Consider the following 25613-nt stretch of genomic DNA (forward strand, 5'->3'; position numbering starts at 1 on the left):
CAAAGCCAAAGGAAGAGAGGAAATTATAAAAATCAGAGCAGAAATCAATGCAATAGAGACTAAGAAAACAATCCAAAGAATCAACGAATCAAAGAGTTGGTTCTTTGAAAGAATAAATAAAATTGATAAGCCTCTAGCCAACCTTATTTAAAAAAGGGAAGAAAAAGCTCAAATTCATACAATAAGAAATGAAAAAGGTGAAATCACTACAGACCCAATAGAAATACAGAAGATCATCAACACCTATTTCGAAAACCTCTACTCTCAAAAGTTTGATAACACAGAAGAAATAGACAGATTCTTAGAAACATATGAAGTACCAAAGCTAGATCAGGAGGATGTAAATCTGTTGAATAACCCAATCTCTGTTAATGAAATTGAAAATGTAATTAAGTCCTTACCTACAAAGAAGAGCCCAGGCCCAGATGGATTCACTGCAGAATTCTACAAGAAATACAAAGAAGACCTAATGCCAACACTCCTCAAACTATTCAATGAAATTGAAAGGGAAGCAATCCTTCTTAAGTCATTCCTGGAAGCAAATATTACTCTAGTACCAAAACCTGAGAAAGACCCAACTAAAAAAGAGAACTATAAACCAATCTCCCTAATGAACACAGATGCAAAAATCCTCAATAAAATATTGGTAAACAGGATGCAGCAAATCATCAAGAAGATTATACACCATGACCAAGTGGGATTTATCCCAGGAATGCAAGGATGGTTCAACATACGTAAATCAATAAATGTAATCCACCGTATCAATAATGCCAAAAGTAAGAATCACATGATCATTTCTATAGATGCGGAAAAAGCCTTCGATAAGGTCCAACACTTATTCATGATAAGAACTTTACAAAAAATTGGAATAGATGGTCTTTACCTCAATATAATAAAGGCCATTTATGACAAACCAACAGCCAGCATCATACTAAATGGCCAAAAATTGAAAGCCTTTACTTTAAAATCAGGCAAAAGACAAGGATGTCCTTTATCAACACTCCTATTTAATATAGTACTGGAAGTACTAGCAAGAGCAATTAGGCAAGAGAGAGAAATAAAAGGGGTAAAGATAGGAAAAGAAGAAGTTAAATTATCATTGTTTGCAGATGACATGATACTCTACATATAAGACCCCCTAAACTCCATTGAAAGACTCTTAGATACAATAAATGAATTCAGTAAAGTGCCTGGATACAAAATCAATACTCAGAAATCAATAGCATTCCTATACACAAACAACAAAATCACAGAGAGGGAAATAAGAGAAACCACACTCTTCACACTAGCAAGCAAAAAAATGAAATATTTAGGAATTACTCTTACAAAAGAAGTGAAAGATTTATACAGTGAAAACTATAATACACTGAAAAAAGAAATTGAAGATGATCTCAGAAAATGGAAAGACATCCCTTGCTCATGGATAGGAAGAACAAACATTGTGAAAATGGCCATTCTCCCAAAACTGATATGCAGATTCAATGCAATCCCAATAAAAATACCATCAACATACTTTATAGATCTAGAGAAATCACTCCTAAATTTCATCTGGAACCAGAAGAGACCTAGAATCGCAAAGGCAATTCTAAGCAGCAAAGACAAAGCAGGAGGAATCACAATCCCTGACTTGAAGTTATACTACAAAGCAACAGTAGTAAAATCAACATGGTATTGGAATCAAAACAGAGCCGAAGATCAATGGAATAGATTAGAAGATACAACCACAACTACAAACACACTCATCCACCTTATCTTTGACAAAGGAGCCAAGCAGGTTCACTGGAAGAATGACAGTCTCTTTAATAAATGGTGCTGGAAAAACTGGCTCTCCATTTGCCAAAAACTAAAGCTAGACCCATGTCTATCACCATGTACTAAATTAAAGTGTAAATGGGTCAAAGATCTGAATATTAAAACAGAAACACTAAATCTATTGGAAGACAAATTGGGTAAAAACCTTGAAGACATAGGAGTAGGTAGAGAATTCATGAACAGGACTCAAACTGCATGGAAAATACTTCCCAGAATCAATAGCTGGGACCACTTCTTATTAAAAAGTTTCTGCATGTCAAAAAAATCTCCAGCATAGTGAAAAGAAAACTCACAAACTGGGAAAAGATTTTAGTGAACTCTCTCTCAGACAAGGGACTCTTGTCTAAAACATATAAAGAATTAAAAAAACTCAGACCCCCAAAACTCAAAGATCCAATCCAAAAATGGGCATCTGAGATGAATACGCACTTCTCAGATAAAGAAATGCAAATGGCAAATAAATACATGAAAAAATGTTCATCATCATTAGTCATTAGAGAAATGAAAATTAAAACCACACTGAGATACCATCTCACTCCTGAAAGAATGGCCAGGATCAAGAAAACCAACAACAACAAATGCTGGAGAAGCTGTGGGGGAAAAAGGAACTCTCCTACACTGTTGGTGGGAGTGTAGACTGGTGCAGCCTTTGTGGAGGTCAGTCTGGAGATTTCTCAAAAAGCTGGGATTGGAAGTCCCATTTATTCCAGCTATTCCACTTCTAGGCATATTCCCAGAAGAACTGAAAGCATCATACCACAGTGATATATGTGCAACTATGTTTATAGCAGCACAATTTGTAATTACCAGATCTTGGAAACAACCCAAGTGTCCATCAACTGAGGAATGGATAAAAAAGTTGTGGTATTTCTATACAATGGAGTATTATTCAGCTATAAAGAAGGATCATATTGAGATATTTATCAATAAATGGGCGCAGCTTGAGACCATCTTCATAAGTGAAATAAATCAATCTCACATGTGTGAATACTGAATAGTTTCCCTAATGTAAGTAATGATTCAAATATATAAAAATATGTGGTAATCATGATTCCCCATTATGTGGCCTTGACGCCTTATAAAGTTTTCACTTATTAATTGGAAAGGCTTTATTCTGGGCTTCTTGATATGGAAATACTTGAAGCTATAGTATGTGAAGTTTTATTCAAATATTTCAAGGAAAAATACAGACACTATGGGAACTACTATTAAGTTGGGTTATTTGGTGGTGAACCACTAGGTTGCTGAAACAGTCATGCTTTGACCTGTATTGGTATATTGTTATGTCCTGTTTTATCTCAATCTCTGCCTTATTCATTAAAAAATTATTTAGTTATTTTTTATGTTTTTTTAATTAATAGGAAAAATTTTAAAAAATTAGCAGGGTATATAATAGTAACTTTTTTGATTTCCTATTAACTTGTTTTGAAGTCCTGTAATACTCCCACTATCTTGTTTTGACTGATTAGACTCTGTTCCGTTCTGTATGATAGTTTCAAGTTTGAGAGTATAGGCAACTACTTTGAAGGCAATAAGATTCACTAAGTTGCCCATTCTGGTTTGACTATTGTCTCCTTTGGAAGTTCTGTAATGTTTACAATGCTTAAGTTTTATTGGTCTTGTTCTCTACTGTTTTGCTCAACTCTATAATATATAATGAGATAGACAATTCGTTTTAAGGAAACAAGAGACATTGTTGATAACCATTGTTGATAACCTTGTACTCTGTTTTACATCATGTGCTATGTCTATCCTCGGTTTGACTGACAGCTTTGTTTTGCCATATTTGACTTTATTCTCTCCCCTCCCCCCCAAAAAAGGTAATAAGAACTAAGGAGTAATAAAACCCAAAATGTCTAAATTTTGTTGTAAAAAAGAGAGGGAAAAAAAAGAGTTCTATATGATACAACAGCGAGAGTGTTTAGGGGTGTTAAATAGCTGACCATATTAATGTTTTTGGTTGGATCATTGAACACAACTGTTTGCAGTCTCATTGTTTGAGTGTCCAGTATGCTTTGATACTGTGATTTGAGCAACTATCTCTAAGATGATAATATGTAATCTATTCACCGGTGATTTCTTACTTTTTTTTTTTTTTGTAGTTCTGTATTACTTGTACCCTTACACTTGTTTTGTTTTGTTTTTTCTCTTTTTCCTTTTAAATAAAATTTTAAAAAAGAATTAAAGATTGCTTCTTTAACATATTTTTTTCATATAACCATATTTTAAATCCTTAGCCAGAACCACTTGGATTGTAACAATGCTTTTCATCTTTCCATGATGGTTTCTGTCACTTAGTTTTTTGAGTCCATGTGGAAAAATTGGGAATAGAACAGATCTAAATCTAATTATTTCTTTTGATCTTATCTGAACAGGTAAAATATTCAAAACATGTTATTGTACTGCCGTCATATGTCAGAACTACTTTGTTTTATTTATAAAAATCTTTGTGAGAACTCCTACAATATTGTTTTTGTTTCACTAGGAATTACAGTATTTAATTTCTCCTGGAAGACCAGCTTCTCTGGGTTCTCAATTGATGATGACTGTTTTGTCTAGATTGTGAAAACCCAATACTTGTAGCAGTATCATTTGAGTCTGTTTATCCTCTAAACCAGGCATCCGCTCCCATAAAATTTTAAGTTTTGTACATATTTATTTAATTAGAAAAATTCAATCAACATCAGTTTGAACTCACATTGATAATTTTGGTGTGCTTTTGCCATAAAATTATCCTTAATGTGAGATGTTTGAGTCTGAAAGAAAAAAAAAAATTGACATTTCTGTCCAAATGAAATATCACTCACATTAGTTTAATAAACTTCCACTTATTTCATATCTCTGCAACTGGCATGGTTGATTGTATGTTTTGTGGGGAGCAAGGTATCTTTAAAAATGGCTTCCAAATTCACTCTCATGTGTGTTTGTGTTTTGTATGTTTTCACCATTTTTCCAGCATGCTGAATTAGCATAATTAGTCTTTTGTAATTTCACACTTGTTCTTTGTAGTCTTTTTTGTTTTATTTTCATTTTTGTTTTGGGTCCTGGGGATCAGACTCATGAGCAGGAGCTTGCAAGGCAGCGGCTTACACCACTGAAGTGAATCTACAGCCCTGAAGTTTTGTTCCTGTTTCTCCTTTACACATTTCCTTTTCTATTCCCTCCTTTCCCTGGGAAACTCTGAACAGAAACAAATCACAGAATATGTTGTATTGCTATCTGTACAGTATCAAATGTATAATTAGGAATAATAATAAATAACTCTGAAATAAAATAAACAGGTAATTGTTATTTTGTTTTAAAAGTTTGTTCCTATTCCCCTCCACTTACCAACATTATAACTCAGAAAAGGAAAAGAAATGAAGTTTAACTATGAGTCTGAGTAGTAGTTTTTGTTTCTAAATTACAGAATTAAAAGATGCATAGATGTACCCATATATATTAGCATGATTTACAAATTTCAAACTTCTGTGCCTTAATGTAGATGTTTATAAATTTTGCTAAGTTTTCTCTATTGTTCTGATAAATTGTTAGATCTTCAGGAACATATAATTTTCAGTGTAATTATACATTTATTTTATTTTATTTTATTTTATTTGGGACTGGGGATCAATCTCATGACCTCACACTTGCGAGGAAGGCACTTGTTCCACTGAGCCAAACCCCTGGCCTCTTCAGTGGAATTTTCAAACTAGTTGTGTATTTCTTTCTGATTTTACTACTACATAAAAGTAATGTTAGAACATTATTTTGTTAGTACAAGATGAGCTATTTTCTCAGGCTTTGATTTGTTTTATAGGATACAATCTGCTACAGACCACAATAATTGTATCTGTAAGTTTCTAAGTATTCAAAAAACATAAAATGATTAACTAAAATCATGTGTACGGCTGTTTAATATTAGTGTAACTTTATAAATTCTTACGGTACTATAAATTTTCTGAAAATTGTATTTTTTAATATTTAAAGAGAAAGAAACATAAAAAATGGAGAAAAAGGGTAGAAATAATAGAGAATTAGAGAAAAATAAACAGAAATCACTAGTTGATAAGTTACATATTGTCATCTTAGAAATTGTTGTTCAATTTACAAAACTAAAGCATATAAAGTGACTTTCAAATAGTGACACTGCCAACAATTCTGCTCAATGATCCAACAAAAACAGTAATATGGTTATCAGTCCTACACACTTTTTAAAAAAATCTTAAACAGGGTGATATTAAACATATCAAAACAGAACAAAAGAATTCATAAAAAACAATTTTAAAAAATACAGATTTCAAAGCAAGTCCACTGGAGACCTTCACTGTCTATCTCATTGCCTCTCGATTTCTTCCAAATAGTTGTCCCCATCTTCACACACATTGAATGTATACTGCACATTATAGAGCTAATCAAATCATTACAGGATGATGAAGGCTTTTTAGGTCTTTCAAGACCTGACATTGGGGAAGTCAATAATGACTACCACAATGTCTCTCATTCTCTTCATAGTAGCTGTCCTTCTCTTTACGTATGCTGAAATTGAACTTAAGAGACTAGAGTAATATCACTCTGAACAGTGAATAATAGAAATTGCTAGACTTTATATCGTAATGTTACAGAGTTATCATTGGTTTCTTAGTGTCTCTTCTTCAGAGTATCTTTTCATTACATAATCTGTTCCCTTAAATAGTTTAAAAAATTCTTCCCATGTGTGAATTTCTACATGTATATCTATCCTCTCTGTATTATAGGGGAAAACAGATCATAACAAAACAGCAAAATAAATTCCCAGAAAAACATGCAATGAAAAAGACAAATAAGACCACAATATTAGGTGATCTACCATAGTTACTATGCTTTCTTTTGTTATTTTCAAAAGACTTGTCCACATCATCAGGCTTAATATAGTTAAGCATATTATTACATAGTTATTTTTGTAAAAACACAATTTTGAAAACATTGTAGGACTTGAGAGCTGTTAATAATCAAAACTGGTATAGATACCTTTTACATCTTGTCATCCTCAGAGTAGTTGCCTCTACTTGTAGACTTGATACTATCAAGCATACCAAATTCGAATAAAATCAGCCAAGGTAAAACCGTAGTCTAACAAACCAGATTCAAATAAGATCAGTCATAGTAAGATAATGTAAGTAATACAGGGTTTCAGTTTAAGTTAATAGGAATTTAAGGATAGTTACCATGGTATAACCTGCTATTTTTGGGTCAGATGTCTGTGCCCTCAAATCTGATATGAGTGGACAGACAGGAACAAAATAAAATCAAACTAAACAGAGCAATAAGATTACTGTGACTTTTAAATCCCGATATACTATTAACAATGACCTTTGTCTTCCTTTTTTAGGCTATTTTTCACCTTTCTCCTCAGGATGCTTTGTATGATTTGGGTCTCACTAGCTCCTTCAGTTTTTAGATTAGGGGGCCAGCCTATTATCTATCTGAGTGTTGCTGAACCTTTCTACCCCTGACCTTGATCTTGAGCTGTACTACTTTACTCACTAAAGTCATAGGGTTTTCTTTCCTTCCAGCTGTGTAGTTCTACACTGCCCAAAAGTGTCATAGCTTTCCAATCTATCTGCAGCTGCTGGGTGAGTTGTCCCTATTTCTCTCTGGTTTCCTGTCACATGTAGCTTTGATTTTTCATCTTTGAATTTCATTTTATTAACCCTTCTTTTGGGTTGAGTGTATTTCCCATTCAGCGCATCTCAATGGAGCCTGCCCACTAATCTACTCTGCCTGTTTTTTTTTTTTTTTTTAGTCTACCAAGGTTATCTATATTAAAGATCATAGCTTAGCATCTCTTCCTCATGTCTGCTGCTCCACTGTACTGCTATAATTTGTCCACCTTACTCCCTCATTTCACTGTCTTCCCCATTCATTGAGGCCTCTCTGCCACTGTTGCTGGAATCTTGGTATCCCTTCCTCTCTCTCTCTGGAATGTCCTTCAGCATTTTTGTAGGGTTGAGTTGATGGCCATGAACTCCCACAGTTCCTCCTTGTCTTGGAAACATCTTATTTCTTCATTAATTTTGAGAGAGAGTTTTTCTGGGTACATCGGTCTTGGATGCAAATTATTTTCTTTCAGGGCTTGGACTATTTTCCCCCAGGCCCTTTTTGATTTGAGAGTTATGTTGATAAGTCTATTGTTATTTTGATAATTTTTCATTTTAGGTAATCTGCTCCATTTCCCTGGCTACTTTTAGCATTCTGTTCTTTTGGTGGATTTCTGGAATCTTGATTATTATATGTCTGGGTGTAGATCTATTTTGGTTGTAGGTGGCTGGAGTTCTGTATGCTTCATTTCTCTGGATGTCATTTCTTTTTCCTATGCTTGAAAGATTTTCCTTTAATATATCTGTGAATATTATTTGTATTTCATTTTTAGTTACTCCTGCTTCCTCACTCACATGCTTTATTCTTAAGTTATCTATCCTTTTGTCATCTTCCAGGCTTTGAATTGTTTCTTTCTGGTTCCTCATTGTTTTTAAAAGATCTTTTCTTTTGAGATCATATATCATAAATCTCTTTTCAACTTTCAGAAGGTTAACTTTACTTTCTGTCAAGGCATTTTGCCAGTTTTCAATGGAGTTTATAGTTTCCTAGTAATCTGTTTGGATCTGTTTCATGTATTCTAGGTTATTTTTAAATTCTTCATCAGGTTTCTCTTTCTTTTCTGATTTCCTCCGTTCTTCCATTTGTGTTCTCTCAGAAGGGGCTTATCATTTCTTTAATTAATCTTTTAATATCTTTCCTCACTTGTATCAGAAGTACAGTTTTAAATTCATCTATGACATCATAAAGGTATTTCTTTATATCTGTTGATACTGTGTCTAGTATTAGATGGTTACTGCACAGGTTCTCTTTTGTATTGACTTCTCCTGGGCTTATTTTATGAGGTTTGGCACCTGGAGATTTTTTTTTTTTTTATTTCTATCTCTTGTCATGTTTCTTTCAGACTGGTGAGTCCTGGGGATCTCTGGCCCTCTCTCTTTATGCTTAGGGTCTTTCCAAAGTGTGCTGACTGGAGTTTTTGCTGCCCTCTCCAATTTGTTATTCTCTGAGGTACACTCAGGGATATAGGTACTGTGCAGGTTAGCCTCGAGCCTCTGTGCCAGTCAATCCACAAGGTAGGCTGTACCTTGTGGACATCACAGTCATGACAATTTTGTATTTGCTTATTGGGTCCCAACCAGAGGCATAGCTTGGCCCCAGCTGACCCTGCCAGTTCTCTCTGTGCCAGGGACAGCTGCTTGATGTCACTGTGGCACCAGCCTCTGCTCAGCTCCAAGATGTCCTCCACCAGTCCTCTCTGTGTCACTGACACTGCTGTAATTGGGCTCTGCCCAATTCCAAGATGTCCTCCAGCCAGTGACATCAGCCACAGGACCCAGTCCCTAGCACTCACTGGGAATCAATGCAGATTATCCTCTTGGGTCCGTGCACCATGTGTATTCACTGCGTTCCCAGCACAGCGCGGATCATTCAGAAAACTGTGCGGTGTTTGGCTTCAGAGCCCAGAAGCTTCTCACAGTGTCCTCTGGCATGGCCAGGTGGCTCTGGCTGCTTCGCTAAGCCCCAGATCCCAATTTCCAGCAGTCACAGAGAGCCAACAGAGCTCTTCCTCTTGAATCCACTGTTCACTATAGTTTCATCCATTTCCCTCCGAATGACTTGAGCTTTGTCTTCTAATCTATGCTCTGAATCTAAAGGCTCAGATGTTAATTTAAAATCAAATATTAAAATTATCAAAAACAATTTTAGCTTCTCATTTATAATTATGATGATACTCACTAGAGAATTAGAATTTGGCCTAAGGAGGAAGAAGAAAAAAATGTTTTTATACTTCTGCCATGTTTGCAATTCTAAATTTGTTTTATTGAATGTATGAATTAGCCTTTGATGAAAGCAAAATATAAAACATGATATATTTGCCACAACAAGTACCATAGACTTGTGAGTGGGATTTTTCAAAGTTAATTTTATTAAAGTTGTGGAACCTGGAAGTCAGAGATAAATATGTCAACATACATTCATTCTGAGGTTTCATCTCTTCTCCCTTGGCTTTAAATGAGCTTTTCTCCATATCTATATTTGATTCCTAATCTTCCTTAATGAGGACACCAGTCAGGTTAGGCTAAGGGTCATCCTTATTTTATCTGCATACCTCTTTAAAACATTATCTTCAAATATAGTTACATTGTCAGGTACTGGAGAGTGAATTTCAGAGGCAAGACACTACTTAGAATTTCAAGACATCTTTCCCAGGAAACAACAAATTATTTGAACTTAGTAATTAAGTTATTAACACTAATGGTTGCATGATACAGGTATCATCATCATACATATTTTTATTATACATTTCTCTAATTTCAAAATTTTCTTCAATAAAATTGTAAAAGATATAATGCTAATCACAATTATATAATTAATGTGCAGACTATGTTCTTTCCAGGATTAGCATCTATCTAAAATTTTTAATGAACTCATCAAAAAAGTTTAATCTCCATGTTGAACGTGTGAAATCCTGTCTTCTTATTTTGCCATGAGTTCTAAAAGTAAGAAAGTTAGCCTGGATAAAGAAAATATTTCATCCTTTGTTATAGGAGTATTTTTGTTATAACTTCATTATCCATACCCACTGGTAAATTACTTCTGAGTGAAAGGTTCAAGCAAAGTACAATCCTTTAAAGTTGAAATAGGTAAAAGAAATCAAACAAAGAAAAATAAAATAAATTAGCAGGAATCCACCTATTTTGAACAAGAGATATAATAAAAAAATATGTTGAGCCAGGTAAAGCAAAAATGGCATCTATAAAATTTAAACAAAAATCATCAATGAGAGAATGAAGAGAATTTAGCATGAACTCAAGTCTCACAAGACATGATAAAAAGATAGTGGGATTTCAAATAACACATAAGGGGGAGATCTTAGACTTTCTGTTCTCTAATTAGCTTTACTCAAAGCAAAAGGAAAGATTCAATTTGCAGGACAAAGTAATTTTATAATTTGGAACAAGTTTCTAGCTTAATTCATCCTAAAACTCTTCACAGAAACAGGAATATAGGATATTACATTTCCTGGTGATTAATTTTCAAAGATATGCATCCCAGGTTCTCAATAATGACAATTTTGAATTATAAAAAATAACAAAGCATTTTAAAAAATCTATTTTGAAAAATAGATATAAAAATCTTTATAATTACAATTTTCCTAAAGTAAACACACTACTGAAGTTAGAGACCAAAAGTGAGGAGGACACATTTCTAAAATTTGCTCAAGTAGAAAACAAATTTCAGTCCATCTTGGGAAACACGCCAGGGGAATTTTTTAACAGTTGCCTTTAGTAGAGTGCTTTTTTTTTTTTTTTTTTTTTTGTCTTTTTTATTTTTATCGGTACCAGGGATCGAACTCACGACTGCCTGCTTGCAAGGCAGGCACTTATGCCGCTGAGCTAAACCCCCAGCCCCTAGTAGAGTGCTTTTTTAATTTGGGAGCTGGCAGTTATTTGTGGAGTGTGTCAGGGAGACTGAGAGATGAAAGATTTAGTTTTTGAAGCACCCTACATGTCTTGCACCTGGGCACAGCCAGAAAAAGCTCAAAAAACAAAAGGACACTGATGCTGAACTGGAAATCAGGAAATTGAAACAGTAACCCCCAAATGAGGAGCCCACGCAGGATGAAGAGGCCCCAGAATCAGTAGCTCTGCCCGCTTAGTGTGAAGCATGTCTGAGACTTTAAAGATATTTTTTAATCTAAGTGTTATATTGATGAGTGTATATTCAGAGCATGCTTTAATAATTGGTTCCATATTATCTTAGGAAAACTGCCCTCTGGCAACAGCAAATCATAATTTTATCATCCATTGAAATTAATTCTAATGTATAAGGACACTATCAATAAATAACTGGTTATTTTCATTGTTGTCACTCAAAATGGCTTGTTGAGTGGTAAGATTTTTATTTATTTTTTTATAAAGTAAGAGTGCACATATGCCTTAAATCAGTGAGTTAGATAAAGAGTACATGTGCATAATGAGCCTCTGCTAGACGCTTCTTTGTGATGAAATAGAATCTCTAGAGATGTTCAATTCTCTCTAGAAGTTTTCAGCACTTGAATTTCTCACAAAAATCTTCCCATACCGAAAAGAAACTAGAGAGCAGTGAATCCATAGTGCTTTATGTTTTTGTTCTTTATTTTCACAGTCATCAAAGAGAATAAATATCATTCATATTTGTTTGGATAAAATAATCATCATTCTTTACCTTAGAGATATTTTAGGAAATTTTTCCAACCTTCAGTTTCCTACTGAGTATCAGCTAATAGCCTTTGATTTGATAGTTGTTTAGATGGCAAGCTATTGGATTAAAGGATGCCCTACAGCTAGCCCTTGGAAAAAATTAAAATCCAGCATTTTTGTTGGCAAATTGTGCTTCCTTGGCTTAATTAGAGATTCCAAAATTTCTTTTTTTAAAGACTGGTATTTATTAATTTTTAGTTAGGTAGGTTATTAATTGTAGGACCAGAATACATTTCCATATAAATAACATCAAATTCTAGTGATTAGAGGAAAATGAAAAAATAATGTTTAATTAAAGAAAGTATTAGAAATTGCAAGTGCATATCCTTCTGGCAATGGTACACAGAAATTTCAGAGTTTTTAAATGACATACTACTATTATCTAACATAAATAATGTAAAAGTTTATTTTAGTTCATTTTAAGATAAAGGTTTAAATTGGTTAAATAATGCAAATTTATTAAGAACTAAGGGCATACAAAACCATATGCATTAGACATAAGATCATTTTATTAAGATACAAACTTTATAATTAACTGTCTAAAACATGAATATAAACTCAGTTTCTTAATGATAATATTTCAAAAACACCTCACTTACACTGCCTTTTATAGCCCTTAAATATAAATGATTTTTGGAATTCGGCATTATTAAATTCTTTTAGAAAAAAAAAAGAAATAGAAAAAGCAAAATTATATCTAGGCATGCAATTTTCTATTAAAATAAATAATAACAAGCTGGTATTTTATGAAAAAATTGGCATTCTGAGGTTAATTAAAAATGTATACAAGAGACTTGGCGATCATTGTATTAAGTGAGGTAAATGAGGTACAGATCTCAATGATATTTCGCATCAAAAAGTTGATCTCATAGAAGTTAAGAAAGGAAGTACAGCAACAGATCTATACAGAATAAGGTGAAAGAGCAAAGAAGGAAGGTTGCCAGTGAATGCCAGTGCCTAAGTGGGAACAAGTAGCTCTTTCGTATGCAACTGAGCAGTAGGATGAATTTACATAGAGAGTCAGTGTATGTTTCAATAAGTCAATAGAAATTCAATATTTTAATATAAAGAAACACTAATGCATGCTTAAGGAGATGTACCTTTAGCTTGATTTAAACATTATGCAATATATGTCTGCTTTGAAACATCATACTCTTTTAAATACAATTTTTATATTTCTGTGTATTGTTTAAAAATAAGTTTGATTTAAAGCATACAAAAAGATAATTTTGAATTAAATCAACATTTAAATATGCAATGGTTAAGTTTTTCATTTGAAAAGAACTTTATCTCCTGGTTCAGAAAGTGGAAGATATTACATACATTATAAAAATCTAAAAAAAACTTCACCATATTTTATATTAAAATATAATACAGTTTTAATAACCTTCTAGATCAGTTTATTTGCAATGGAATGTTTCATTAGGAATAATAATTCACTACAATGTTAAAAATTTTTTATGTTAGTAAAATAACTTCTGTACAGAGGAACAGATAAACATGAAATATAAACACAATACATGTTGTCCATATGATAGTTTCTGTCAATCAATTTATAATGTCATTTACTTTACTCAGGAAGTTAATACGGGATGTTAGATGTTTGTCAAGATGATAAAGGGGGAGATTTTATATGGTATAGAAATAAGTATTGTATTTAGTGTCATATATTCCCTTCATTAATAACATTTATTGTCTTTTCTATGAAATACCCTAAATACACTTCTTAGTCAATCCTATAAATCACAAATTTGGCCAATAAAATAAATAAAATATGAAGTTGCTGGTGAGATTTCTTTGGTATGTTATGAAAACTGTTCTAGATACTGAGTTTCTTTAAGTTAGTATGTTATTCTTTCTGTTAACACTGAGAGCACAATAAATATTTAACATGAAACTAAAATGTACAAAATATGCCTACTAAACACATTAGTATAAAATTTGGTTTGGCTTCATAAATTGAGAAATGCATGTGTCAAGCTCAACCACTGCATTTATGCTATTTTTGGATACATTTATTTTTAAATTAGTACAGTTTTCCTCATATCTAATATTTAAATGTTGAATGAATATTTAATTAATTCAATGAATATTTAAATGAAGAAGGAACTTTAAAATCTGAAATAACAATTAGCTTATTATTCACAAAGGTACTAATATAGTCAAAGCAGACTCTATTATTTCTTTCAAAATTTATCTTTAATTTTATTTTTAACTCACACACAAAACTTTCTCTTGAAGAAAATGTCCATTTGAATCAATTGCCCCTTTTTATTTTGGAATTTATTTAATATTGTTTTCCTGATTTCTTTTAATTATAGATATTATAGCCTTTTGTCAGATATATAATTTGGAAATAATTTTCTCATTGCCTTTACTCTGTTGAGGTTGTTTCATTTGCTGAGTGGAAGGTTTTTAGTTTGGTATGGTCTATTGGATAGTTCTCAATTTGCCTTCTTTACACTTGCTGAAGCCTTCCTTGTCTCTACATGACATATAATGGGTGACCACCAAGCAATCTGTGACCATGATTTTCCTTCTGATTGCCATGCCCCATGGTTCAAGGGGCAGATATGATTCAGGCTTGGTCTATCATCATGCTGTATAGCCAAGAAATTGAAATTAGTCTTTGAATTGTTGTTTAGGTCCCAGAGTCTTCCTGGAACCTGCATACCTTTGTGAAGTTTAAGTTTTCACCTCTCTTTGATTCTGTAAAATATTTCATTTTTATTCCAAATTTTCTATTATTGTATATACTTGTATTTTCTGTTTATAACTTAAGTAACTAAAGAATATATACATCTGAATCAGATTTCAAAATAATATGTATAAGAAAATATAGCGATTAATAAGAAACTGCTATAAATATATAAATTTAGGCATAAAATATAAAAGAATCAATATAAATAATATACTAAGATACATAGTAAAAACTCAGAATAGAAATATAAATACATTACTGTAGTAGATGACATAAAATATCATTATCTTTTGGGCCAAGTCTATCTAGGTTCCTACTATAGCCCTGACCCTTTTCTTTTTTGAGATTTTGGGTCAATTATTTAAATTAAATCTTCATCATAAAATGTTGACAATAATTAGTCTCAGAAGAATTCTAGAATTCTTAAGTCCCCACAAAATGCTTATCTCTAGCTTTGTGACATAAAAGATCTTAACATATTGTGTGTATTTTATACAAAAGTTATTTGTGTATTTGGAAGTTTGTCGGAAATAGATTAAGTATAATAATTCTCTTCAGGCTAATCACTAAACTTAACAAAAATATAATCACTGCAAGCCAAAAATCATTTAAAGGATACTAGTGAATGAATTCCCACTGTGGGAAAAGCGGCTTCCCAATCAGTGTACTGTAGACAGATATTCCATTGATTTGCAGGCCCAGCTAAAAATCTCAGACCTGTTTTACAAGAAAGAGTACAGTTTTTGATAAAATAACAGTAAATAGAAATCATTTGCATATAAACTAGCTCCAGAATAATACAAAAGTACAGGGACTTATGTGTTATAATAGAAAAATAAAGGTATTTATGTCTAATTTTGTTCTAAGCAGATGAATCATAGATTGAGGCATGTAAAAAGACTCTTCACAATTTAAGGGAGAATTGCAAACATTATAGAATTGCAATTTTATCAAAATCATGCCGACACATTTTGTACATTGGTATATTCTCAAGTGACAATTGCTTTCTTCTACATCTTAAAATCTCTTTACATTCCTCATGTGTGAATGACTTTTTATTTGAATTAGTGCGTATTATATTACTTTTGCTCATCCTATCTTTTCAATTTTTAAAACCTTTTTCATGATTATATTTCATACATGTAAAATGATGGCCATCCTAGATGTCTGTGGATTTTAGGGATATGTTATAGCACATGCAAAGTGGAATTTTTAAATGATTAAATGAGGAACATTGGGTTACACAAACTGGCCTGCATTTATCTATGTTGGTTCAGTCTATGGCCTTCTCCCTTAAATTGTGAAGAATTTTACCAGGCTAGAAAAGGAAAATGAAGAACAAAGATTAAGCAGAGAGATTTTGAGTGTAAGATTTTAAGATTTTATCTTGAAGTTTTTGGCTTTAAAGATGGAGAAAGAACCACATCAGAAAGAATGTGGTTGCGTCTAGTTGCTAAAAACTACCCCTGACCAACAAACAGCAAATAAATGTCAACCTCTGTTGTGCAACTGAACGCATTAAACTCAGCCAAAAATCAAAATTATCTTGGGAACAGATTCAGTTTTAGACATTCCAGAAAGGAATTCATCCTTGCCTACACCTTGACTTTAGCTTCTTGAACCTAGAATTGATAAACAGCTGAGCCACCATGTCCTTCTGACATAAGAGTTAGGAGCTAATAAGCTTATCTTGATCTGAAGGATTGTAGTAACTTATTATAGCTAAAATAGGAACTATACAACATTAATTATTTGTAATATTATATAATTGTTTTTTCTAAATTGTTTTGGAAAGATGGGAAAGTTACTGATTCATGAAATAGTAGTATTATGTTACAGGTCAGCATTCAGATTTTTTTTTTTTTTTCTTTCTTTCTTTCTTTTGATAGGGGATTGAATTTACGACCTTGCACTTGACAGGCAGGCACTTATGCTCCTGAACTAAACCCCCCAGCCCTAGCACTGAATCTTAAAAAACCAAGTTTGTGTAAAAAAGTGAAATATAAATGTTTTATTTAAATATGTCATTTAGTTTTATACTACAAGTAACAAAGTATCCGTTTTATTTAGAGTTAAAGTAGATAGAGGATGGTAGCTATAAAGCTTATGATACTAGAATTGTAACAAAAAATGTTCCCCCAGCCAGCATACTTCAGCTTGTTAGTTGTCAAGGTGATAGTTTCTGTTCCAGATCTGTTTGCTCTTGTCTCTTAGAAATGACGGGTCACTCTGATGCACAGCTGGTCACAATCATGCACACTGTATAAACCAATCCCCAACTGACAAGTCATTCTGCCTCTGTGCTTCTTAATTGCTTATCAAATATAAGCATTAGACCACCAGAGATCAGGGCTTGATATTTTGGGAGTGATCTTGATAAATACTCACTTATATAAAGAAATCTGCCTCCAATTCCTGGGTATCATTCAGGTCTGCCTACATTTGTATCTGGTGACTCAATGGGGAAGACTGTGTTGACTTCTTCCATCACTGATAGTGGCCGTCATGAAAGAGCAAGGACCTCTGCAGGTCCAGACCATAATGCACTCCTCTAAGATTTTTTGAGCTCCCTAGGAGGTCTGGAAGAGCATTCCCGGCTTCCTATTTGAATGGCTTACAGCAGACCCCAAAGGGAGGAGGATGCACTCTGGCTGTTTCTCAGACTGCCTGCCTGCTCACCATTCTTTCTGAGTTCCTCATTTTGACTGAGGAAAACCGGACTGTCAGCTTCGACTGATGAGTGGCACCCTGTCAGGCCTGGACCCCCAAGAGCCCATGGGCATTGCAAAAATCGGGGACAAACTAGTGACTTTCCTGGTAGACAATAAAACAGAACTCTTTGCCTTCAAATGTCCCATGTCAAAATGTTGCCATCATTGGAGCAACTGCAACTCTTGTCTCTCACCTCTTCATCCAGGCACAAGCTTGCAGCCTGGGAGGACATCTCCTTTACATCGAGCCACTCAACCTCACTCTTGTTTAACTCTGCACGTTCAACTTTGACTGTTCCCCCAGAGAAAAATAATGCCTACATCAGTTCTAAAACATGTCCTCCTAGAGGTACAGACTAAAGATTTGCCTCTCGGCCTGGATATCAACATGCCATCTCACCATGGCTCCCAGTGCTAGTAGATGTCATAAAAAGCACAAACAGGCATCCAGCCATGTATCAGTCTGATGGACTGTTGATCACCTTGGGCAAGATATCTGTGCTGTCAACAATGCAGTACAGATGCCTTCTCCTGCTTGTGAGTTGATCCCATAAGCCCCTTCAACTGGGAAAATCCTGAGACAAAAGACCAGTTAACTTGGATTCAGTTTCTGTAAGGGGTTAAGAAATCTCCCTCTTTGGTTCTTCACTCGTGTTCTGCATGACAAAAAAGCCATCCTAGTCTTCAAACAAAACCCACAAGGCTCTCTGAGAGGCTCTCGGATTCAGCTCAAGCCAGAAAAGCTTTATCCTGTTGTGCTCAAGGACTCTGAGTTCAATCTCTATCCTCCTTACATCCATCAACTCTAAGCTCTTCAGTCAGCCATGATACCACCACCACAGGCAGTTCTGTCTCAACTTATAGCCTCTTGCCCTACTGTTAGCTGATCCTCCAGATTCTGTTTAAGAATGCCACTGTATTTTAGATGGGGTCCAAGCCTGGTTAAAGTCAAAAGTCCCACCTCTGTTGCCTGATGCTTTGGTGAACACAGACTTTCACTGAGCATGTCCAAACTGGGAATATAATGCAACAGAGGTCACGAAGCCTTAGATCAGTACCATATTACTCTCCTGGTAGACCTCAAGGAGGAAGACAAGAAGCCAATAAACATGTGTAAAGTTCACTGGAGCCCTCATTGAAAAGAAATTTTGCCAAAGCAGATCCTCTGAAATTGATGGGCATTTTACCAAATATGAATTCCTGTACATGCATGAGTGCCCTTTATCTCTCCTGGGACATGACCAACTTCTGTCACATTCAGGTGCACTGTTCTGGACTTGATATTAACTCTGACTGTATCACAGGAAGAATAATAGTGCCTATACCAACCCCAAATGCCTGATGATCATAACTGAAATTTTGAGAGACTCCTTTTCACAAATATGGACAAAGAACTCACCTCGGGGGCTTGCTATTAATCATGTACCTTTGGCGATAGAGCTCTGTCTTAAGGTAACCCCTGCCTGCATCAAACACCTCTCCTACCTGTAAAGCCAGGTCAAGATATTCAAGCTTCCAATACTTCTGTGATTGTCCTCCATATGTGTTCCCTCACACTTCCATCATCCACATCTTCTGAAACTGCCTAGAACATGTCTTCTTCTGCATTTAGTTGACTTCTGTTACCCAGTGCCTATTCACAACTGAACTGGACTCCACTTCCCAGATGTTCAAAAACCTGTTCCCTTTTTAAAAAAGCAATTCGAGGGGCTGGGGATTTAGGGTTAGGGTTAGGGTAAGCGCCTGCCTGGCAAGCATGAGGTCATGAGTTTGATCCCTGGTACCAAAATAAACAAATAAATAAATAAAATTAAAAAATATAAAAGCACTTCTAATTAGTGAAACTTCCGAGATACCTGCCCAAAAGGCTCAAAAGCTCTGCTCCAATATCTTGCAGAAATTGCTTACAATAAATAAACTGCAAATATCTTGGAGCTGTTGGCTTCTGTAAAATCTGGATCCTTAAGTTCACAAAAACGGTAATAGTTACTCAGACTGTTAGACCCTGAGAGAGACCAGTGCTTGGTTTCAGTCACCAAGGGCTGTCTTACCTTAGAATGAGACCTAAGTGTCCAGGTGCCACGTGCTGTATCAGTGTAATCTGTTCTAAAAATGGTTCCCTTACAGATGCTGAATAAACCCTGTTAATGGGTAGAAGTAGGCTGTTGGGAATGAAGCCTGATGGGCTAGACATGCTATAGTTACCTTGGACAAAATTATTTTGGCCAAAACTCTCCTGCAGGGATGACCTGCACAGAAAACTGCTGTTTGAAAAGCTGCCACCAATGGTATAAAATAATCCAGTCCAGAGGTCTAAGGTCCCTTTGGGGACCTGACTGACTGCAACACCAACCCCAGCCACCAGCCCTGCCTCCAATGTATGTTTTGCAAACTCAAACCACTGCTCTGGCACCCATAACCCTGCAGCCTGCTCAGACTTCAGCACTCTGTCACCATCCCTGACCTCCCATTCCCTACTCATACTGAAAAGAGGAGAAAAGTCTGCAAGGTCCTGCTGTTAAAAAAAAAAAAAAAAAAATGTCATTCCTACATATGGCCCACCTTTGGTCACTGGCTGTGATAACAGCCCTACATTTGTAGCAGATAAAACTAAAAAAGTAGATTAAATAACAACTACATTCAGCAAACAAGCCACAAATCTCTAGGAAAGTGAAAAACAACAACAGCAAAGCTTTTAACAAGTTAAAGATCAGCTGTATTTGTAGATATTCTTGCTCATACATACAGCCCAGTTATATACTAACTACCTCTATAGATTTCAAAATCCAGCCTGAGATCTGCTGGAAATTTCCCAGCTCCTCTAAGACCCAGTCTGAAGAAATAATGCGCACAGGACTGAAGCCTGAAGATATCGTTCACAGGGTTGCTCCGTACCCATCCCCTTAGCTTGTTTTGTCTTTTCAGGCTGCGTACCCCAATCCCTTGCTCTTCTGCCCTCCGATAACTGTATTTTTTTTAATTGACCTGGATTCTGATTACCACAGTCCTTGCTATCCCACCTCCTGCTAGGTGTGATTTTTCTGCCGGAATTCCATAGATTGCTATTTCAAGAGCATAGAACAACCATTCAAACACTTGAACAAGATTTGATGAATGTCCAAAGTACTTTGGACGCTTCCCTAGATCAGATTCGCTCCCTCACCAGAGTAATATTACAGACAGGCCAAAATTCCAGTCAGGACTTTTCTTAGGTCATGTGTACAATGCCAAGGAAAGATTTTCTGAGGAAATTAAAAGAGCAACAAAATGTAACAAAAAATGCCCCTCACAGCCAGTATACTTCAGTTTGCTCAGTACCCAGGTAATAGTTTCTGTTACGGATCTGATTGTCCCTGTGTCCTAGAAAGGCTGGTCTATGATGCACTGCTGGTCACCATAATGCACATTATATAAAGTAATCCCAGTTGACAAGCCATTCTGTCTTTGTGTTTCCTATTTGCTTACCCAGTATAAGCCCTAGACCACCAGAAGTCAGGGCCTGGTATTTTGAGCATGATCTCGAATGGAACCTGTCAATTTAAATAAATCTGCCTCCAAATCCTGGGTTCATTTAGGTGCTTATGCTTGTCATTGCAGAATAAGGAAAATTAGCAGCTGTTTTAGAGAGTTTTCCTTTAGTCTGTGAAATGACACACAATATATTCGTTGTGTTTGTGATTGATAGAGTTGAATGAATTGAAGTATTCACTTCTGGTTCTATAAAATTACACCTAAATCAATTAAAATTCTTAAATTTTCCCAAGAGGTCTTTATGGCAGATAGAGATGATAATCAGCTAAGTGAATTATACAACTGTCTGTCCTGAAAAATATCCTTGAATTAAGAATTTGATATTACTGTACAGGAAAAACTAAAAGATGTTCATCATTTAAAACTAAATGATTAATTGATAATATATCAAAATAAGATGAAAAACAATGGGATATAAAAGTATCAAGGCTCATCTCAAATGACATCAAGGGCAGCAATACCATGTCCATCCTACAGATGGTTAAATTGATCTTTTTGCATTTACTTTATTGAGGAAAAATATCAGCATTGCCGTATAAATGCAAAGATAAAGTAGCACATCAATTTACTTTACATATAAAATTGTTTTAAAAGTATTTAGGATTCTTCTTTGTTTTTCCAATGGAATTATCTCACTTTCCTTTTAGTTAAATACTTCATAATTGGATTTTATATTTTGTATCACTAGTTCAACAATTCATTGTGCCTATCAAGTCACCAGTAAAAGTACAAATTCTTTTGGAAAAGATGAATGACAAAGTCTTTTCCTGATGTTCTGATGAGGTATTGTTCTTGTTCTTCAGAAGGAGTAAAACACTAGGACAAACTTCTTTGAAATTATTTGAATTTTTGAAAAACACATGATCCAAAAACAGATATGATGGAGCATACACTAAATCTTGTAATATATTCTTTGATTTTAATTTCTTGTTCTTTTTCCTACACATGCTGAAAGAATATTGCAAGGGAACAAAAGAGGAGTGAGGAAGAAGATTAAAATACTTTTAAAGCCTTTGAAATTGTCCACGTATTTTTATCACATTTGAAAAGGAGATAGCACTGTTTTCTACACCAGCTATAGTGAACTAACTTTCTTGTGAGCCTAGGGTGGAATCAGTCTGCTATCCTAGATAATAATGATTGTGACTGTCTCACTGGCAAAATCAAAAGCAGCTCTTTTACTGTTTCAAAGAAAAAAGTTAGAATTTAATGATTTAGAAAGAGGTTTGTATCCATTTCCATATGATCCCTAAATATTTCTGATGATGAATATTAATTTCATTGTTAATTCTGCTGTTGAAGTACAGAAGTTCGGTAAAAGTATTATGCCAAATCAAATAATTTATCACCCATTTACTTTAATCTCTCAAAGTGACAGCATAAACAATTAGACTGGAAAAAAGTTCATCTAACATAACTGACCAGCTATGATAAATAAATGTAAATAAGTGAGGAAGACATCCATGGTATTCACTATGACTGCCTTTAATGCACATTGAAAACCAGAAACTAATAATAGTTTTCTTGAGAGTAAAATTAGCTAGCAATCAAGAACCAGTTGCTTTGATATTATTTGCAAATCCTTAACCACAATGTTATTAAAACTTTCATTTAAGGACAACACATTAAAAGTTTCCAATTTTTATCAAATCCAAAATTAAATATATTTTATTGCATTTCATACACTAATGTTTTGATTATATACACTTCATAAGTACTCCTAAATTTAGGATGCTAACATGCAAAGATACAAGTGAAGTTTTTAAAATTAAAGAAAATGAAAAGCAAAGTATAAAATGAATACAACAATGGAAAAGAATAATTTAAAAAGTATAAATTCACCTGACACTTCCTATAGAACTATTTTTAAAAACCCAGTGTTTCATATGGAACAATAAAAATTCCTAGCATTAGCTAACATGAAAGAGAAAGAAGCCAGAGTCATCACATTCATGATTTCAAAGCTACAATAATTAAGAGTGTGATGCTGGCATAAAGACAGGAGAATTGGTCCGTGAAAAAACATCCAAGAAATAAACCCAAACATGTATAATGAACTAATCTTTAACAAAAGCACCAAAACTGCAATAGAGGAAAATATATGATCTTCAGAACTGATACTTATGAAAACAAGGTAATTACATGAAAAAAAAAAAAAAAAACTGGATCTTTATCCAACAGTCTATTCAAAAATCAGTTCAAAATGTAGTTGATACTTAAGTTTAAAGATCTACAACTATAAAACTCCCAGAAGAGATAGGAGAAAAAATTCATGACATCAGTCTTCACAATAATTTTATGAATGTAATGCCTAAAAGTTGGGAACCAAAATCAAAAGTGAAAATTCACATTATAAAATACTATTCTGCCTAAGAAAGAGTATAATCTTGAAATCTGTGACAACATGGATGGATATGAACAGCATTGTGATAAGTGTCATAATTTAATTAGGAAAAGCAGATACTATAGGTCACCAATTATATGAAGGACCTAAAATAATGAAACTTACAGACACATACAATGAAACAGTAGTTGCCAAGGAATGGGTCAAGGGGAAATGAGAAATTTGTATTTTGAGTATAAAGTCTGAGTTATGCAAATGAAAATATATTAGGTATCTACTTTATGGCACAGTGTCCAACATGTACAATATTTTGTTGGTTACTTTAAAATTATAGATATTATATCTCATGCTACAAGTTCTTAACACACATACACACACAATGGAGAACAAGGACATTTTTGGTTTTGTATTTGTTTTTTTTTTTTTTTTTTTTATTTAAGGAGAAAAAAGAAAAAAAAAGAACAAGGATACAAGTTATACAGAATTTCAGAAATATAAACAGTAAGAAATCCCTAGTTAATTACATATTGTCATCTTAGAAATAGTTGTTGAAGTTACAAAATTAAAGCATATAGAGGGGACTTTCAAACAGTGAGACTGCAAACAGTTTTGTTCAATGATCCAACAAAACTCAGTAATATGGTTATCTATCTTATATACTTAAATATATATGCAGTTATATCTTTTAGAGAACTTTCTTTTCCTTTCTTTTGTACAATGACAATTACACATTTTGGGTTTTATTGCTCCCACAGTTCTTATTACTTTTTTTTTAAGAAAGTAAAACCAAATGTGACATACCAGGACAGAGTCAGTCAAATCAAAAGGATGGACATAATACATAATGTAAAAACAAAACACAAGGTGATCAACAGTGGTTACCATAATGTCTCTTGTTATCTTAAAAAGAATTGCCTATATCATCAGTTATAATAAAATTGAACAAAACAGTAAAGAATAAGACCAATAAAACCAAAACATTGGAGACATTAGAGGACTTCAAAAGAAGATAATACTCAACCAGAATGGGTATCCAATGAATCTTATTGTCTTCATAGTTGTTGCCTATACTTTCAAAATTGGTACTATCAAGCATAACAGAATAGAGGAAAATCAGTCACAACAAGATGGTGAGAGCAATACAGAGTTTCAAATCAAGTTAATAGGAAATCAAAGTGGGTTACTGTAATATATCCTGCTATTTTTTATTTATTTTTCCCTTAGTTAAAAGGATAAAAATGAAAAAGTAGATAATAAAAAGGAGAATGAGATTAAAAAAAAGAGGGCATAACAACAAAACAGCGCAGGTCAAAACATAGCCATTTAAGCAAAATAGTGTTTCACCACAAGATAATCTTGACATAATAGTAGTTACCATAGTGTTTCTTCCCTTAAAATCTTTGGGTATAACTTTGTATACTGTAGCATCAAACATATCAAGACAATCATAAAACCATTCAAGAGAATGACAGTATTACAGGGTATTTAGAATCAACTAACAGAAAATGAACAATGGTTTCTGTATAATCTCCTTGTCTATAAGAGTTTTTGTTTATATTATCACATATAATAAGATACAACACGTTAAAACCGATGGAGACAGAAGAACAAAAGCTTGATGGGACTTCAAAACAAGAGGATATTAAATCAGCACTACCTATTATGATGTCTTGTTTTCTCCAAAATGGCTGTTCCTACCATCCAACCTTCTCTGCCTCATTTCTGTTGAGCTCTTTTTCTGTCATTAGTTGTCAGTTTATCCTCTTCATTTCACTTTCTGCTCCAATCATTGTGGCCTCTCTGCCACTGTTTCTGGAATCTTGGTATTTTTCATTTTTAGAATATCCTGCAGTAATCTCTCTAGAGTTGAATTGATGGTTGCAAATTCCCCTAGTTCCTCTTTATCCTGGAAGCACCTTGTTTTTCCATCAGTTTCTAGGGACAGTTGTGCAGGATATATCAATCTTGGCTGGAGGTTATTATGTTTCAAAGCTTGAATTATTTCCCCCCATGCTCTTCATGATTTGATGGTTTGTGCCAAGAAGTCTGCTGTAATTCTGATGGGTGTTCCCTTGTAAGTGATCTGTTTCTTGTCTCTGATGGCTTTTAATATTCTGTTCTTATATTGGATTTCTGGAACTTTATTATATGCCTGAGTGTAGCTCTGTTTGGGTTGTAGGTGGCTGGGGTCCTGTATGCCTCATACATCT

Source organism: Cavia porcellus, unplaced genomic scaffold (genome assembly GCF_034190915.1).
Source record: "Cavia porcellus strain 051 isolate PalLab524CR breed Dunkin Hartley unplaced genomic scaffold, mCavPor4.1 scaffold_1, whole genome shotgun sequence".
Taxonomy (NCBI): domain Eukaryota; kingdom Metazoa; phylum Chordata; class Mammalia; order Rodentia; family Caviidae; genus Cavia; species Cavia porcellus.